General features: G+C 42.8%; 1 protein-coding gene and 1 pseudogene across 6 annotated transcripts in view; one reads left to right on the forward strand and one right to left on the reverse strand.

Moving 5' to 3' along the window:
• The window catches only part of SIPA1L3 (signal induced proliferation associated 1 like 3), a 237,245-nt gene that overhangs the window by 194,622 nt on the left and 25,678 nt on the right, over positions 1 to 16,945 (reverse strand). The gene's annotated exons all lie outside the window — the stretch shown is intronic.
• On the forward strand, positions 1,948 to 3,994 carry LOC122208927 (annotated as a pseudogene).

Genomic DNA, 16,945 nt, shown 5'->3' on the forward strand with positions numbered 1-16,945 from the left:
AATAACAGGCAGGGCAGCGGGGGGGGGGAAGGTGAATTCAGAATATAAATGAGATAAGACTGGTCATGATTAGATAATATATGTTGCTCTATATCTTGTGTTTGCAACTGTTTGTAAGAAAGAATAAAAAGTAAAATACAAAAACAGGTTGTTTTAATGTTTATTTATTCTGAGAGAGAGAAAGAAAGAGAGAGAGAACCCAAGCAGGAGGGGCAGAGAGAGAGGGAGAGAGAGAGAATCCCAAGCAAGCTCCATGCTATCAGTGCAGAACCCAACGTGAGGCTCAACCTCACAAACTGTGAGATCATGACCTGAGTCGAAATCAAGAGTCAGATGCTTAACCAACTGAGCCACAGGTGCCCCCCAAAAACAATTTTTAAAGTTCCTCAACAGATCACAAAGTAAAGCCAGGTTTTGCATTTGAAATTTGAAATTTGTAAATACCTCTGGGTATGTCTTAAGATAAACAGAAAATCAAAAGTCAAAACTGCCAACCAGACCTCTGGAATGATGAAATGAGGAGCTCAGAAAATTGTTTCTTCTAAAATCCAAAAATAAAACTGAAGTGTTAAATACAGCCATCTGAGGACTCTAGAAATCAAAGGTGTACAATAACCCGAGAAACATTTATTCAAGGGAAACTGTTGAACTTCCAAGTATGCACAGTGTAGGTATGCAGTATTTAACTTAGCTTGTTTCTATCACATGATCGTCACATGTCCCATCACAGGCTCCCATCACACACTCCAGCAGTGCTAGAGTCGGAGCTATAATCGGACCAAAGCAGAGCAAGCCATGAAAACTTCACTGCTGGGGGGCAGGGGGGTAGGGGTTGACTGACTCCAAGCAGAACAAGGAAAAGCCCCGCTGAGATTGCTGAAATAGCAGCAATCTCAGTGGCAAACAAATGGGAAAGACCATGATCACGGCTAGACTGTGGTTACAATCTGGTGGGAGCAAGGAGCAGACCTATAGACAGACAAGCCAGAATTGAACAGATCCACAGAATAAGACAGCCATAGTGGGTCTTAGTAAGCTCCCCTGCATCCCTGCTGATCTGAAGAATGCATATACATACAAGGCTGCACACAAGTTCTGGAGAGACTAGAGAGGGCCCTAGCTATCCACATATACCTGGTGCAACATGAGGCTTTAAGAATATGCAGAAAAGACACCACATAGCAAAGCAGAAAGCAATAGCTGGGGCAGATTCATAAATTGCTTGAACTTAAAAATATTCCCCAACCCACACACAGATCCACTGGCCAAGAGTGGAAGCCTTATTTTTTTTTTTTCAGGACAACCTCTGACCAAGCACTAGCTGACCATTAAACCATACTGAACCAAAGGCAACCCCTAGTAACTTATGCTTAAAATTAAGACAAGATTTTTTTTTTTTTAAGAAAATAGCAGAAGCATGAGGAGAGAGAGGCAGCAGAGGCCAAAGAATTGGCCCAGGAAAGTGATTTAAAAGCAAAACCTTAAAAAATATATACCAACAACAAAGACCTAGGAAGGACAGGACCTGAATCCAGAGTTGCTAAAATGTATGACCTAAAAAAATTGTGACACACAAAGAAATAGTAAAGTGTGATCCATACACAGGAAGAAGTGGTTAACAGAAATTGTCTTTGAGAGGGCCCAGAAGTTCAACTTAGCAGACACACACTTCAAATAGCTACCATAAACATGTTCACAAAGGAAACCATGTCTAAAAATAATTAAAGGAGAGACAATAAAGAAACAAATTTTTTTTAAAGGGAAATTCTAAAGTTGAAAATGACAATAACTGAAATAAAAAATTCACCTAGAGGGGCTCAACAGCAGATCTGAAATGGCAGGAGGAAGAACCAGTGAGCTTAAAGACAGATCAACAGAAATTACCAATATGAAACAAACAATAAAAAAACAGAAGAAAAATGAATAAAAATAAACACTCTCAGAGTCATGTGGGACACCATCAAGGACACCACCGTGAACATAATGGAAGTCCCAGAAAAGGAAGAGAGGCAAAAGATATATATAAACATAAATGTAACATATACTATATTTAATATATATACAAAAGTAGAAAAAGGAAAAACAGCCTATCATGCACAGGAAGCATCATGCAATCAGCTTATTTCCCACCAAAAACATGGAGGTCAAAAGGCAACAGGATAACATATTCTAAACGCTGAAAGAAAAAAATCCTACCAAACAAGAATTCTATATCCAGCAAAGCTATACTTTAAAAAGCAAGGTGAAATAAAGGCATTCCTAGACAGAGAATTTAGCTGCTACCAAATTTTGATTTACAAGAAATACGACAGGAAGTCCTTCAGGATGACAATTGACAAGAAGAAATAACACCAGAAGAGAAAGATAAATTTAACAGTGGGGCACCTGGGTGGCTCAGTCAGTTGAGTGTCCGACTTCAGCTCAGGTCATGATCTCATGGTTCGTGAGTTTGAGCCCCACATCGGGCTTGCTGCTGTCAGCCTGTCAGCATAGAACCTGCTTTGGATCCTCTGTCCCCCTCTCTCTACCCCTCCCTGGCTTGCACTCTCCCAAATATAAATACTAAGTAAATAAATAAGTAAATAAATTTAACAAAAAGTGTTAGGACCTGTACACTGAAAATTATAAAATAAAAATGCTGAGAGAAATGGAAGAAAATCAAAATAAATGGAGAAGCATCCCATGTTCATAGAGTGGGAGATTACTGTTAACATGCGAATTTTCACCGAATTTATATATAGAACAACATGAACACTATCTAATCCAAGTAGGCTTTTATGCAGAAATTAACAAGACAATCCTAAAATTTACAAGAAAAGGCAAGGACCCAAAATAGCCAAAACAGTTTTGATAAGGAACAAAAGTAAGGGTTTATACTTCCCAATTTATCAACAAACTATAAAAAAATAGCTACAATAATGAAAACAGTGTGGTACTGGCAATAGGGCAGACTTTTAGATCAATGGGTCAGAACTGAGAGCCCAGAAATACACCCTTAACATTAACAGTCAACTGATTTTCAACAAAAGTGCTTACATAATTCATTGTAGTAATATGGCCTTTTCCCAACAAATGGTGCTGGGACAATTGGATAGTCACATGCAAACAGATAAACTGAGACCCTTAACGTCACATAATACACAAAAATTGTGTCAAATGGACTACAGTCCTAAAGGTAAGAGGTAAGAGCTAAACATTATAAAACCTCTAGGAAAAAAACAGAAGAAAATCATTGTGATACTGAATTAGGCAAACAGTTCTTAGAAATGACATCTAAAACAGAATCCATAAAAGAATAAATTGATAAACCAGATTTCACTGCAATTAAATATTTTTGCATTTCCAAAGACATCATTTAGAAAATGAATACTGGGGCACCTGGGTGGCTCAGTTGGTTAAGCTGCCGATTCTTGGTTTCGGTTGGTGGGTTTGAGCCCTATATCTGGCTCCCCACTAACAGTATGGAGCCTGCTTAGGATTCTCTCTCTCTCTCCCTCTCTCTCTGCCCTTCCCTTGCTCGTGCTCTCTCTCTCTCAAAATGAATGAATGAATGAACGAATGAATGAAAATGAACACATACACCCCGTGTCTCATGGTATAGCCTCCTCCCATGGTCTCCTCTGCAAACGGGCTCCATAGCCTAGCGCCCCTGTCCCCACATGCTGAGGCCTAAGCAGGGGATGAGCAGGGGGTTGCCGCCCAGGTTTCCACCAGCCCACAAGCAACAGAAAGGCAGCCACTCCCTCCAGCGGCTCGTTCACTCGTGGCCACCGACAACTACTACCAGCACCGCCTGGGTTCCACTTCCAGTAACAGCTCCTGCAGAAGTACAGAGTACCCTGGGGAAGCCATCCTACACCACCCAGTCCCCCGAAGGCCCACTCAGGATGCTGGTGGGCAAGCTTCTTTTTCATAAAGTCCACTCTCTGGTTCATGGCCACAGTGTTAGAGTCCCCACAATGCTCGGAATCTCCCCAGGCCTCCAGTGGCATGATCACCTATGGCATGGCCTGGGAAGCCATGAAGAAGCAGCCTGGTGGCCAGCCTGGTGAAGCCAACACCAGGCCCCAGTCCTGGGTGGCCATCACCAGCCACCAGACTTGAGGATATACTACTAAGCTCCTCAGAGCCCCTCCCTGCCCCACCCAGTAGACGAGACAGGTTGCAGCAAGCAGAAGCAGTTGGGTTCTTTCATCAAAGCAGCAAAACACCAAAAAGGAAGTTCAGAGAACCCCACACTTTACTATCAAAGCCACACGTGAGCCTTCCCGACAACCTGTAATGTGTGCCTTCCACCAAGTGGAAAATAAACTCCAAGCAGCCAGTAAAAAGCAAAAGAAAAGTCACAGACTAGGAGAAATATTTGCAAATTACATTAGCTGATGAGTGACTATTATCTAGAACATATAAAGAAGTCTTACAACTCAAGAAGAAATAAGCAAAAGATTCAAAGAGCTATTTCATCAAAGAAGATATACATATGGCCAATAAGCACATTTAAGGATGATCAATTAGTCATTAGGGAAATGTGAATCAAAAATGCAGGAAGATACCACTGCACATCCACTAGGATATAATAACAAGTGTTGGTGAGAACATAAAAAAACTGGAATCCTCAATACATTGCTAACAATGTAGTCACTTTGCAGTGCACTTTGGTGCAGTCACTTTGGAAAACAATTTGGCAGTTTCTTACAAAGTTAAACAACAAGAGTTACCAAATGACCCAGCAATTCTACTAGGTGGAAATGAAAACATATGTCCACACAAAGACTTATACCTAAATGTTCATCACCACATTACTCATAACAGCCCAACACTGGACATAATCCAAAGATCCATCAACTGGCGAATGGATAAACAAAATGTGGCATACCCATATAATAGAATATTAGTCAGCAAAAAAAAAAGTAAACTACTGATACATGCTGAGACATGGAACATCTCAAAAACATTATGCTAAGTAACAGAAGCCAGATGCAAAAAGTCATACCTCAATAAAGATGTTTAAAAATTGCAAATCACACGGGGCACCTAGGTGGCTCAGTTGGTTAAGCACCCAACTTCGGCTCAGGTCATGATCTCACAGTGAGTTTGAGCCCCACATCGGGCTCTGTGCTGACAGCTCAGAGCCTAAAGCCTGTTTCGAAATCTGTGTGTCCCCCCCTCTCTCTCTGCCCCTACCCTACTCTCCCTCTTTCTCTCTCTCTCAAAAGTAAATAAACATTAAAGAAAACCTGCAAGTTATTTAGGGGTGCCTGGCTGGCTCAGTCAGTAGAACACAAAAATTCTTGAGATCTTGGGGTCGTGAGTTCAAGCCCCACATTGGGTGTAGAATTTAAAAAGTTCGGGGGTGCCTGGGTGGCTCAGTCAGTTAAGTGTCCGACTTCAGCTCAGGTCCTGATCTCATGGTTTGTGGGTGCGAGCCCTGCGTCGGGCTCTGTGCTGACAGCTCGGAGCCTAGAGCTGGCTTCAGATTCTGTGTCTCCCGCTCTCTTTGCCCCTCCCCTGCTCACGCTTTGTCTCTCTCTCTCCTTCAAAAATAAGCATTAAAAAAAATTTTTTTTTAAGTTTGAAAAAGTTAAAAAAATTTGCAAATCATTTAGAAATGAATGACTCATGAGAAATGACGTCAAAACCTGTAGGGTATGTGGAAAGAGTAAATAGAGTGTAATTGAGAAAGAAGTAAAAGACAAGTGGCTAAGTAATTTTAAATTAACTCTACGTAGGCTATTTCAGGGCCACCTAACAAAGCAATATTGATGACAACAATAGTAACAACCTACTTTTTTTTCCCCCAGACAAATGTATTTTTATTTATTAATTTAATTTTTCAGTTCTGGTATAAAATACAGTATTAGTTCCAGGTGTACAATATAGTGATTCAACAAGATACATTACATTACTCAGTGCTCATCACGATAAGTGTACTCTTAATCCTCTTTACCTATTTCACCCATCCTCCCACCCATATCTCCTCTGGAAACCATCATTTTGTTCTCTATAGTTAAGAGTCTGCTTTTTTGTTTGTCTTTTTTTCTTTGTTCATTTGTTTTGTTTCTTAAATTCCACCTGAGTGAAATCATATGGTATTTGTCTTTCTCTAACTTATTTCACTTAGCAGTATAATCTCTAGATCCATCCATATTATTGCAGATGACAAGATTTCATTCTTTTTTATGACTAATATTCCATTGTGTGTATACATTTAAAAAAAGTTTTAAAAAGTTTTTTATTTTGATGTAGTCTCAATATATACACATACAATGGATATGTATACATACATATATACGTACGTATACATACGTACGTACATACATATATACATACATATACATGTGTATATACAGACATTAAATCTGCAGATTGCTTTGGGTAGTGTGGACATTTTAACAATATTTATTCTCCCAGTCCATGAGCATGGAGTACCTTTCCATTTGTTTGTGTCATCTTCAATATCTTTCATCAATGTTTTATAGTTTTTAGCATTCGGGTCTTTCACTTCCTTGATTAAGCCTATTCCTAGGTATTTTATTATTTGTGAACAACCCACTTTTGACTGTGTCCAGCACAGGCTCTGGACTGATCCCTTCCATGCATGAACATCAAATCACCACATCCCCTGGAGTTTGCTACTATAACTACTCTTATTAACAGGGCAAGTAGGGGATCTGATATTGGAACCTAGGCCAGCACCTTAGTCACCAAGCTCATCCACCCGCCCCACTGCAATCTGCAAGCTATAAGTAGTAATCATTTATTCTCCTGCCATAATCAACCATAACAAACTAGCACTTACATTTCCTGCTTTTATTGTGGCTTAATGATAACAGCTTCATACAATTTACCTTATTTAAACTTCAGGGCAATTGTAGTAGATGACAGTATTCTTTAATTTTTTTTTAATTTTTTTTAAGAGTTTATTTATTTTGAGAGACAGAGAGAGCAGAGGAGGAACAGAAAGAGAGACAGAGAGAATCCCAGGCAGGTTCCATGCTGTCAGCACGGAGCCTGATATGGGGCTCGAACTCATGAACCGTGAGATCACGACCTGAGCCAAAACCAAGAAGAAGGTGCTTAACTGACCGAGCCACCCAGGCACCCCTAGATGATAGTACTCTAACAATTATTTCTCATTCACTTTTCAGGCACAGAGCAGAACTGCATTTCCTTGCCATCCTCAAGTTGGAAGTGGCTATAAGATTTGCCTTAGCCAATGAAATATGAAGAGAAGCAATGGTGGTCAGTTCCATGTGCGATCATTTGAGAGCTGATGTACAAACCCCTGTATTTCCCTTATTGCATAAGTAAACCTGTTCCAGATGGTGGTACCTGGGTCCCCAAATGAAGACGATGTAGAGCAGAGACTACCACCAAACCATGAAGAATATGTGGTATTAATGAGACTCAATGAGAAGTCTTTTAAGCCACTGAGATATGAGGGTTATTTGTTACAGCAGCAGAACCTAAGCCATCCTTACCAATTCAATACCCTTTGAGTTAATCCTCTTTTTACTAGGAAATTAACTGAGGCTCAGATAAATTAAATGATATGATCAAGGACACACAGTGGAAAGGTAGCAGAGGCAGGATTAGAATTTAGGTCTGATTCCAGGGCTCTTAAAAGTTGTCACTTCTGGGGCGCCTGGGTGGCTCAGTCGGCTAAGCATCCGACTTCAGCTCAGGTCACGATCTCACGGTCCGTGAGTTCAAGCCCCGCTTTGGGCTCTGGGCTGATGGCTCAGAGCCTGGAGCCTGCTTCCGATTCTGTGTCTCCCTCTCTCTCTGCCCCTCCCCCGTTCATGCTCTGTCTCTGTCTCAAAAATAAATAAACGTTAAAAAAAAAATTTAAAAAAAAAGTTGTCACTTCAACCACTGTCCTGTACTTCCTCCTATTTCACTCACCACTTAATTCACTCAACAGCAATATTTATTGAGGGCTTATGACGGGTGCTGCAAAGAATGTCTTCCAGGTTGACATTTTTTCCCCAGTAAAATATCTTTTTGGTTTTTAATATTCAAACTTCGTGGAATGTACATAATTACGTGTTTTCATCTAATTTTTATATGGGAAAATTGTATGCTCTCAAGGTAACATTTTTAACAAATGATGAGTAGGAAGTCTCAAGACTACATTTTAAATACAATCAGTAGAAGGTCAGAACCATGTGTGGACATGAAAAGGTTGGCTGAGGTCAACAGAGATGCAAGTTTGAGATGCTGTTGACCAGAGGGGAATGGCGGGGTGAAGGCTGTGAAAGCTGTTTTTTAGCCAGCATATTAACTGTTTAGTATTCAAGGAGTGATTTTTTTTTTTTTTGAGCATTTTACATCTTAACATATTAGTTTGTTACTTATGTCTAGGAGATAGGCTGGCCTATCTCCACTGGGCCAATAGGATAAAAGGAGTGAGTTTCCAGGGTTTCTGGAGACAGGTGCCCAGCTTCTTACTCCTTTAGACACTGTCTTGTCTGCTGAGGATGCCCAACACTGCCAGAGTGCAGGGGATCAGGCTAGGGTTGCACACAGGAAGAAGTCTCCAGAACCAAGGAAATGAGATAAACTGGGTCTGCGATGATGGTGATGGTAGTGAACCAATCAACCATCTATAACCCATCTACCTTTGGACTTCCTCCCATGAGATTAGAAACAGCCAGATTCTCTGGGGTGACATTGTTCAAGCTTGAATGTGTTTATCCCCAGGGGTTTAATGCAGACTTTTAATGGATCCAAGGGCACAAATGTTTTTAAGGGAAGCAATGTTCAGATCCTCAATGGCCCCAAGTTCTCCTTCCCAAAACTGATCTGACTGCAAACCAGCCTGCCTTCTCGGTTGTCCATCCCCCTACACTACACCTGCCCACCTCATCCTAAGGAGCACTGCTCAGGGGGTGTGTAAGCCTCTAGGACACCAAACAACACAAAACATGAAAATACTGGTTTGGAGGAAGTAGTCTTTAATGAATAAGAAAGCTCCTTAAACCCCCAGGCTTGCCTGTCCTTCACTGACTTACACATCTTTCTGTTAAATATGAATCTTGGCTTTAAAAACAGGATATTCTGGCCCGTGCTGGGATTCCCTAAATTCAGAATACTCAAAGCAGTATATATAGGTTAGTGGCCCTGGTTCGTTTAAAGGGAATGTTTTGCAGGACCATCAAAATTTTGATTCCCCTAGAAAAAAATTCCCAGGGGAAAATGTATGTGATTTTTCTTTCAGATTCTGTGTGCTTTACACAATAAGGTAGTGAAAAACCTACTTTATCTAACCATATTATAAAATATTTCAATTACAGTCAATCTCCATCTTATCTCACCTTACAAAATATGTACTACATTATTTCTCCCACAAATAATATTTTACAGTTACCATACAACTATTTTAGATGTTAGCTTTATAATGCACAAGGAGATATAGTTTATCAAAATTCTTTTGAGGGAACACAAAAATATTTGAAGATGATCAGTTCAAATTGGAATAATCCTGGCCAGCCCAGCCCTAATTCCTGGTGGCTGAGCTACAGGAACTCAGCATGGGGTACAAATCCTGGGGGGGGAAAGACTCCAGACAATGGCAAAGTCACACGTGCCTGGGGTTAGAGCCAAACAGGACAGTCAGTCAAGCTCTACACCCTCTTCCTCTCAGCTCTCGGGGGGCCTCAAAAGCAAAGCTGCTACAAGACAGTATTTGAAAAGGGATTTTCTGGCCCAATGGGTCAACTCAAAAGATTCCCTTTCACCCAAGTAAAAGGGGCTGTGGCCCTTCCTTCACCTCCAAGTAAGTATGGGCACACACACGTGTGTGTACACACACACACACACACACACACACACACACACACACACGTGAGGGAAGTATTCACCATAAATTACTCGGGATTGAGTCAGTAATTACCCTCTTAAATAGTTTCCACTATTAGCAAAACCCTTCTTCAAGAGATGACTTTGTTCTGAATCTGAAGCAACATTTCAGCATGCACTATATCCAGCTTTTTCTAAGTTAGCAGAGGGGCTACTACACACAGGTAAAAACCATTATGCTAATAAAGGTCCCATATCTAACCAAATTTCCCTTAAAGCACGATATAGTGTGCAAGACCGGTTAACAGGCAGGAAAGGACTGTTGTCCAGAGATTTAACTCATACTACTTTCATTCATTTGAGAAAGACCCTGGGTCCCCTCTGTGGGTAAGGCCCTAGGCTGAGCATGATCCCTGCACTGTATCAGAGTGGTTCTCAAACTCTGAGGTACGTCTAGTCACCCAAGACGTTGCTCAGAACTCAGATATTCCCAAGCCCCAGATCAGAACCACCAGCAGCGTGGAACAGAGCCTCTATATTTTTAACACGTTCCCCAGGCCAAGTCTGTTGCTCCCTTAAGTCTCAGGACCACCACAGAGAAAAGTCTAGCAAAGTGGTTCACAAACATCTGAATCATACAAACCATTTATGGAGAATTTTAAAGTACAGATTCTAGAGCCCACAAGAATTACCAAATCACTTAAAGGACTCTTGGTTGCAAGTGGCAGAGACCCAACTCAAACTGGCTCAAGAAGAAAATAAAAAGCAATTTTCTGCTTCACGTTACTGAAAAGTTCAGGGGTCATTCCAATTTCCAGTTACCCAAAGAATTTATCAAGAACCAATCACTTCCAGTGTTCTTTCCATCTGACCCTTTGGGCAAGGATGGCTCCCAGCAACATTAGGCTTATGCTCCACAACTCAGCACCCCAGTAGAAAGAAAGCACCTCTTTCCTGGCAGCTCTCGCCAAAGACATGTATAAATTCTGAGCAGACTGATGTGACTCATGAGCCCTTTCCTGAGCCAGTCACTGGGGCAGAGAGGAAGAGAACAGTCTGAATGGCCCAGGACTGCTCCCGTTCCACATCCAAACCACATGGACCAGAATGCTCCGCAAGGCGGAAGAAGGTGGGGGAGGCGCTTTTTAAGTTGTTTTTATACTCCTGTTTCTAAAAGTTCTCTCCAGAAATTGAAAAATACAAATATAAAGAAAAAAATGAAAACAATCTATAAACATTCTACACACTAAAGTTTTCAGAATCTTTATTTACTTTTTAATGTTTACTTATTTTTGTGAGAGAGAGAGAGCGAGCATGAGAAGGGGAGGGACAGAGAGAGAAGGAGACAAAGAATCGGAAGAAGACTTCAGGCTCTGAGCTGTCAGCACAGAGCCCAACGCGGGTCTCGAACTCATGAGCTGTGAGATCATGACCTGAGCCGAAGTCAGATGCGTAACCGACTGAGCCACCCAGGTGCCCCAGAATCTTTAAACTCAAATTGTGAATGTAAGTACTGATTTGTTGAGCAGAAACCTATTCCGTACAACAGAGCATTTCGTTAGGGCTGCCTTTATGACAACCCCCAAACTGAAAAAAGATAAATATCTTAGCCATTTTTATGATTGTTCAGCTAATAGTGGTTTGCCTCCCTTTTTCCCTGAATTTGTTCTTGTTTTTAACCCCTACAGAAATCAGTGGGTGTCTACTAAGAACAATGATATTCTCTCAATTACAGTGTAATTACTGAAATTAGAAAGTGCTGGTGCTATAATCCTGCTAGCTAATGTACAGTTATCTATTGCATAACTTATAATTTATAACTTCTAAGATAGTTAGTTACCCCCATTTCATTTTCAAGGGCAGGGCTTTTGATTCATTGCCACCCCCATCCCCCTCCCCCACCAGAGAAAGTAGTATCATACATACAGCTGGGCTCAGTGAATGAATGAACTGGATGGTGGGGGAGCAAATCCTCAAAAGGAAAACCACAAAACAATCATGAATGGTTGTTGGGCCAAACCAGCAGATGATATCCACTACACCTGCCCCAACAGATGCTCCAGGAATAAAGCCAGAGAATCCCAACTGTTGGTGATGTCAATTCCCAGCCAGGTTTCAGAGTGCCACTGTCCAGGGAACAGGTATGATCAGACACAAACACGACACTTCTTGAGCTGTTTTTCAGATGTCTTTGACAAGACAAGAAACCTGATGAAGGTGTTTCTGTGCTCCCACTCAGCACAGCCTGCTGGGGGCCTGGGGCTGGGTGGGTCAGACCTGGGTTTGCTCTTACGGAGCTCAGCCTAAGAGGTGAAGGACGTGCTTACAGGGAGCATTGTGCTGCCATGCCACATAGAGAAGGGCTCTGCACGAGCCATTGTGAAGGAGGTGAGGCAGGTCCAAACATCACCCCTGCCATCAGTTCACACTCATGGGGTGAGACCTGCAGCCAGGGCTGCACTGCACCCAGACACCTGGGATCGCTGGCATTTTCACGAGAACCCCAAACCTTAGACAACACACATCCATGCAGTGAACAAGTCCTGTCAGCTTGTGATTCTCCCTACGAGGCAGAGAGAAGCTACTCACTTGGCCGAGATCACAGAGCTAGTTGGGGTGGAGCTGGGATCAATTCCAGACTCTGTTCCCAAGTCCTAGCTTGAACTACAGAGCACTATCCAACTCATGGAGGAAAAATAAGGACGATGATAAATAATATTTCTTGAGTGCTTATTATGGCTCAAACTACTTTCTTTTTTAATTTTTTTTGAAGTTTATTTATTTTGAAAAAGAGAGTGGGGGAGGGGGGGGAGGGAGGGAGAGAGGGAGAGAGGGAGAGAGAGAGAGAGAGAGAGAGAGAATCCCCAGCAGGTTCCACACTGTCAGCACAGAGCCCCATGCGAGGCTTGAACCCACAAAGCTGTGAAATGATCCAAGCCGAAATCAAGAGTCAGACGCTCAATCAACAGCCAACCGGGTGCCCCAAACTAAATTCTTTACGTAAACTTATTTAACGCTCTGAATGGCCCCTTGAGGTAGAAACATTTACCATCCACATTTTACAGGTGAGGAAACTGACACCCAGAGAGGTGAAGTGATAAACCCAAGGTCACACAGCTAGCAAGCAGCTGAACTTTGAATCCAGGCCTTCTGGCCCCGGTTCTTCACCACAAGGTGATAATGCTTCATATGTAAGAACAGGAATGATGCCCCAGGCCAGGTGGGCAAAGAAAGTCTTCATTTTATGAGAAGTGTGTGTGTCATGCTTATTGCCTTGCCAGAGCTCACTGGAGGAGAGATAGCCAACAGACCAAAGCTGGATCAGACCCCTGTTCCAGGATGGAAACAGCCAGTCAAGTCTTCAACTGTGGCTGGGACCTGGACACCCCATTAAGGAAGGAGCCTGGGGACACCCTGATGCCTGGAGAAGCCTAGAAAGGGAAGGAACCAAATAGAATGTAGAGGCAGAGGTGGGAAATGGAGAGGGGAGACTGGCTGGGCCCCAGGTCTGCTGATCACAACACCAGCAGACAATGCCTGTCCCAAGCTCCAGGATGCATCTCAGAATTCTAGGCTTGGATGGATCGGACATGGGCTCCTGTATTTTCAACCCAAAGAACCCAGGCCAAGAACTTCCTACCTGGCTCCCTCTCTAAGCTCATCTTCTGCCATTCTCACCTTCCCTTCCCTCATAGCCCTCTGGCCACAGGGCCTCCTTGTACTTCTTAGAATGCACTCTGTAAGCTCCTGCCTCAGGGCCTTTGTGTTTACTATGCTGTCTGGAATGTTCTTTCCCAGATGTTTCCATGGCTGGCTCCTCATATCCAGGTCTTGATTAAAGTCATCTCTTCAGAGGTCTGCCCTGATCACCTCTGCTAAAATAGTAGCTTGTGCCACTCTCCAGCCTTCCCCCTGGTCGGTTTTCTTCACAGCACATCTCCCTACCTAACATCACATTATTTATGTTTGTTTAGAGTCCAGTTCCCCTCGAGAATGTCAGGGCCAGAAGTGTGGGGACTGTGTCTATCCTGGGCCCCGCTGTGGCCCTAGCATTTGTGTGCCATCTCGTAGGTGTTCAGGAAATACCTAAGTGATGATATCTGCCTGCACACACTTTTGTACATCTCCTGGAACCTTTATCCCCGCCCTCAGGAACACAGAAAAGGGGACAAGGAAAGAAACAATGACTAACCTTTGTTTGAGTGGTTACTATGTGCCAACCACAGTTCCAAGCACTTTGCAGGGATCATTTATTCCTCACAAGAACCTAGGGTAGGAGCCATTATTACTCCAGAAGAGGAAGCTGAGGTTCATCTTAATCACAGAGTGGTTAAGTTACTTGCCCAAGGACACCCAGCCAAGAAAAGGCAAAGCTGCAAAGCTTAGCAGTCTGATGTCAGGCCTCACGACACACAGGTGGGCAACCAGTTCTACTGATCCAGCAACAGAGCTCCAGATCTTTTTGCTGAGCTCCCCACAGCCCCATTGGTAGACCTCTGTCTTTTTCTTTTCTTTCTTTTTTTCTTCATCTCAATCAAGGTCCCAGAATGTTGTCCACTGCTGCATGTACTCAAGTTGTCACCCTTGACGTCGGCTTTTTCCCTGGTTGGGCCCAGCCATGGGGGACAGATGAGTCCTTCACTGACATGGCCACACACTGGCCACCGTGGACTTCTTAGGAACTCAGAAAAATTCTGGGCCCTGACTAACTGGGCCCCCATCAAGGGCGGTCCTGCAGGATAAAACATCTGAGGCACCCACACCTGCCTGTGACCTCCACTGGCATTTATCATCATCGTGGAAGCCCCGGCTGGGCAGTGAGGCAGGGGGCAGGCCTAACACAGTCAGCTGCAGCAGAGGGGCCATCAAGACGACAATCACTCATGGACAAAAGGAAAGTTTGCCAAGGAACTGCAGGAAAAGCCGCTGAAAATACATTAGCAATAAGGCAGCCAGTTATTGACTAAATCCACTCTATTCCAAACCAGACTCTGCCTCATCCAAGTTGCTAGACAGTAAGCAAGGTCACCTCTCTGTGCTTCAGTTTCATCGCTGTGAAGTGGGTATTACCAATCTGCTTCACTGAGTTATGGCAGGGGCTGAAGGTGAACAATAAAAACACTCAGACCAGGACCAGGCTTGTACTAAGCTTTTCAAGTCAGTGGGAAAGGACAGATGATTCAATCAATACTGCAAGAGATAACTGATTAACTATTGGCAGGGCGTAGGTTTAAGATCTTTATCCCACCTAACACCAGAAAAAAAAAAAAAAATTCCAGATGTTGGATGTGAACAATGAAGCTATACACGTGATTCTTTGTCTTCTTCTTTTTTTTTGAGAGAGAGAGAGTGCAGTGGGGGAGAAGTGGGGGGGGGGGGGAGAGACAGAGAGAGAGAAAGAAAGAGAGAGAGAGAGAGAGAGAGAGAGAGAGAATCCTAAGCAAGCTCCACGCTCAACCACAGAGCCAGACATGGGGCTTGATCTCATGACCCTGAGATCATGACCTGAACCGAAATCAAGATTTGGATGCCTAAGCAACTGAGCCACCTAAGCGCCCCTATACATGTGATTTTTGATCTTAGGGTTTTGAATTTAAGCCCCATGTTGAGTGTAGAGATTACTTAAAATCTTAAAAAAAAAGAAAAAAGAAAAAGAAAGAAACTATAAAGTAGGAAGAAAATACAGTATTTATCTCATCTTAAATTAAAGGCCAAAGCATAAAAGCAAACAACAACATTAACAAAAAAAACCTGAGTGTGATATTTAGTAACATTATAAAATTAAAAGGTAAACAACTCACTGGGGATGTAAATCTGCAACCTGTAACAAATGATTCCTACCTTCAGTAATATAAAGATACCTTACAAATCAATAAGAAATAAAAACTACCCCCTAGAAAAACAGGCAACAAACAAGGAAATACCTATGGTTAATAAACAGACAAGTCAGCAACAAATATCGCAAGTCTTTAAACATATTTATACACTTTGTATCAGTAATTGCAACTCCAGAACTTTGTCTAATAAAAATCTAAGGAGAAAACAAAGGTTTTTGTGTGTGAGATGTTCAGAGTTACAATATGGAAGGTGGAAGTGAGCAGTATGTCCAGTAACACGGCACTGACGGGATGGAACACTATGAAGTCATCAAAAAGAGCGTGGCTGACCTTGACCCACTGCCACAGTAGGCTTTCCAAGGCAGACTGTTAAAGGAAAGTGCCGTCTGTAGAACAACATACCTAGAGAGTATGTTTGTACAACAAACAACTATAGGCATACGTATGTGTAATAAAAAGAGCTAACGTGAGTGCTTATCACATGCCAGGTGCCACTCTTAACTTTTTTACCTATATTAGCACGATGAATCCTTACAAGCCAAGACGTTAGGACCATCACCACCATTTCACACATGAGGAAACTGTGGCACAGAATGATTAAGTAAAGGCCCAAATCAGTACATGACAAAGCTGGGGTTTGAACCGAAGAACCGTGGCCCCAGAGCCCAGGCTCTTGAACACGATCTACTGCACGCACAGCAAGAAGAGCGCATTTAATGTCACTCTGGGCAGGCGAGAGACACTTGGGGGAGGGCCAGGTGCCAGGGACATGAGAGGAACAAGGAAATGCCATGCTTTGCTTTACATACTGCTCCACTGCTTGAAATGTTTACAATCGGCATTTGGCTGATGTAAGTTTTAAATCAATTAAAAAAAAAAAAAAAAAAAAGATCAATATGAAATTTCTGCCAAGCGACCTAAATGCAAGAAGGAGTAGGAGATGATCAGCATCTCCAAGAGGAGCATGCAAGGGGAGAACAAGCAGGACCAAAGTCAGCACCTCCTTTCACCTGCTCCACATGCAGATGGAGGGTGGGCTCACACCTGTCTCCCAGAAGATGCCAAGGAAAGCCATGTGGCTGGCTGAGGTATCACACAGGACACACACCCCGTGGGGGGTGAGCTCCCTTTACATGTGGATCGCTGGAGGAGGAGATAAGAAGAGTTTGATGGGCAAGGAGGCTTTCAGCCCAATCAGTTAAGCAGGCTCAGGAGCTCCAAGTCCCGGGCCTATATACACCTTATCTGGCCCAAGTGTCAAGTTACGTATGTGTCGGCACCCAGAAAGTCCCTGTTTTCTGCCCTGT

This window comes from Panthera leo, chromosome E2 (genome assembly GCF_018350215.1).
Source record: "Panthera leo isolate Ple1 chromosome E2, P.leo_Ple1_pat1.1, whole genome shotgun sequence".
Lineage (NCBI taxonomy): Eukaryota > Metazoa > Chordata > Mammalia > Carnivora > Felidae > Panthera > Panthera leo.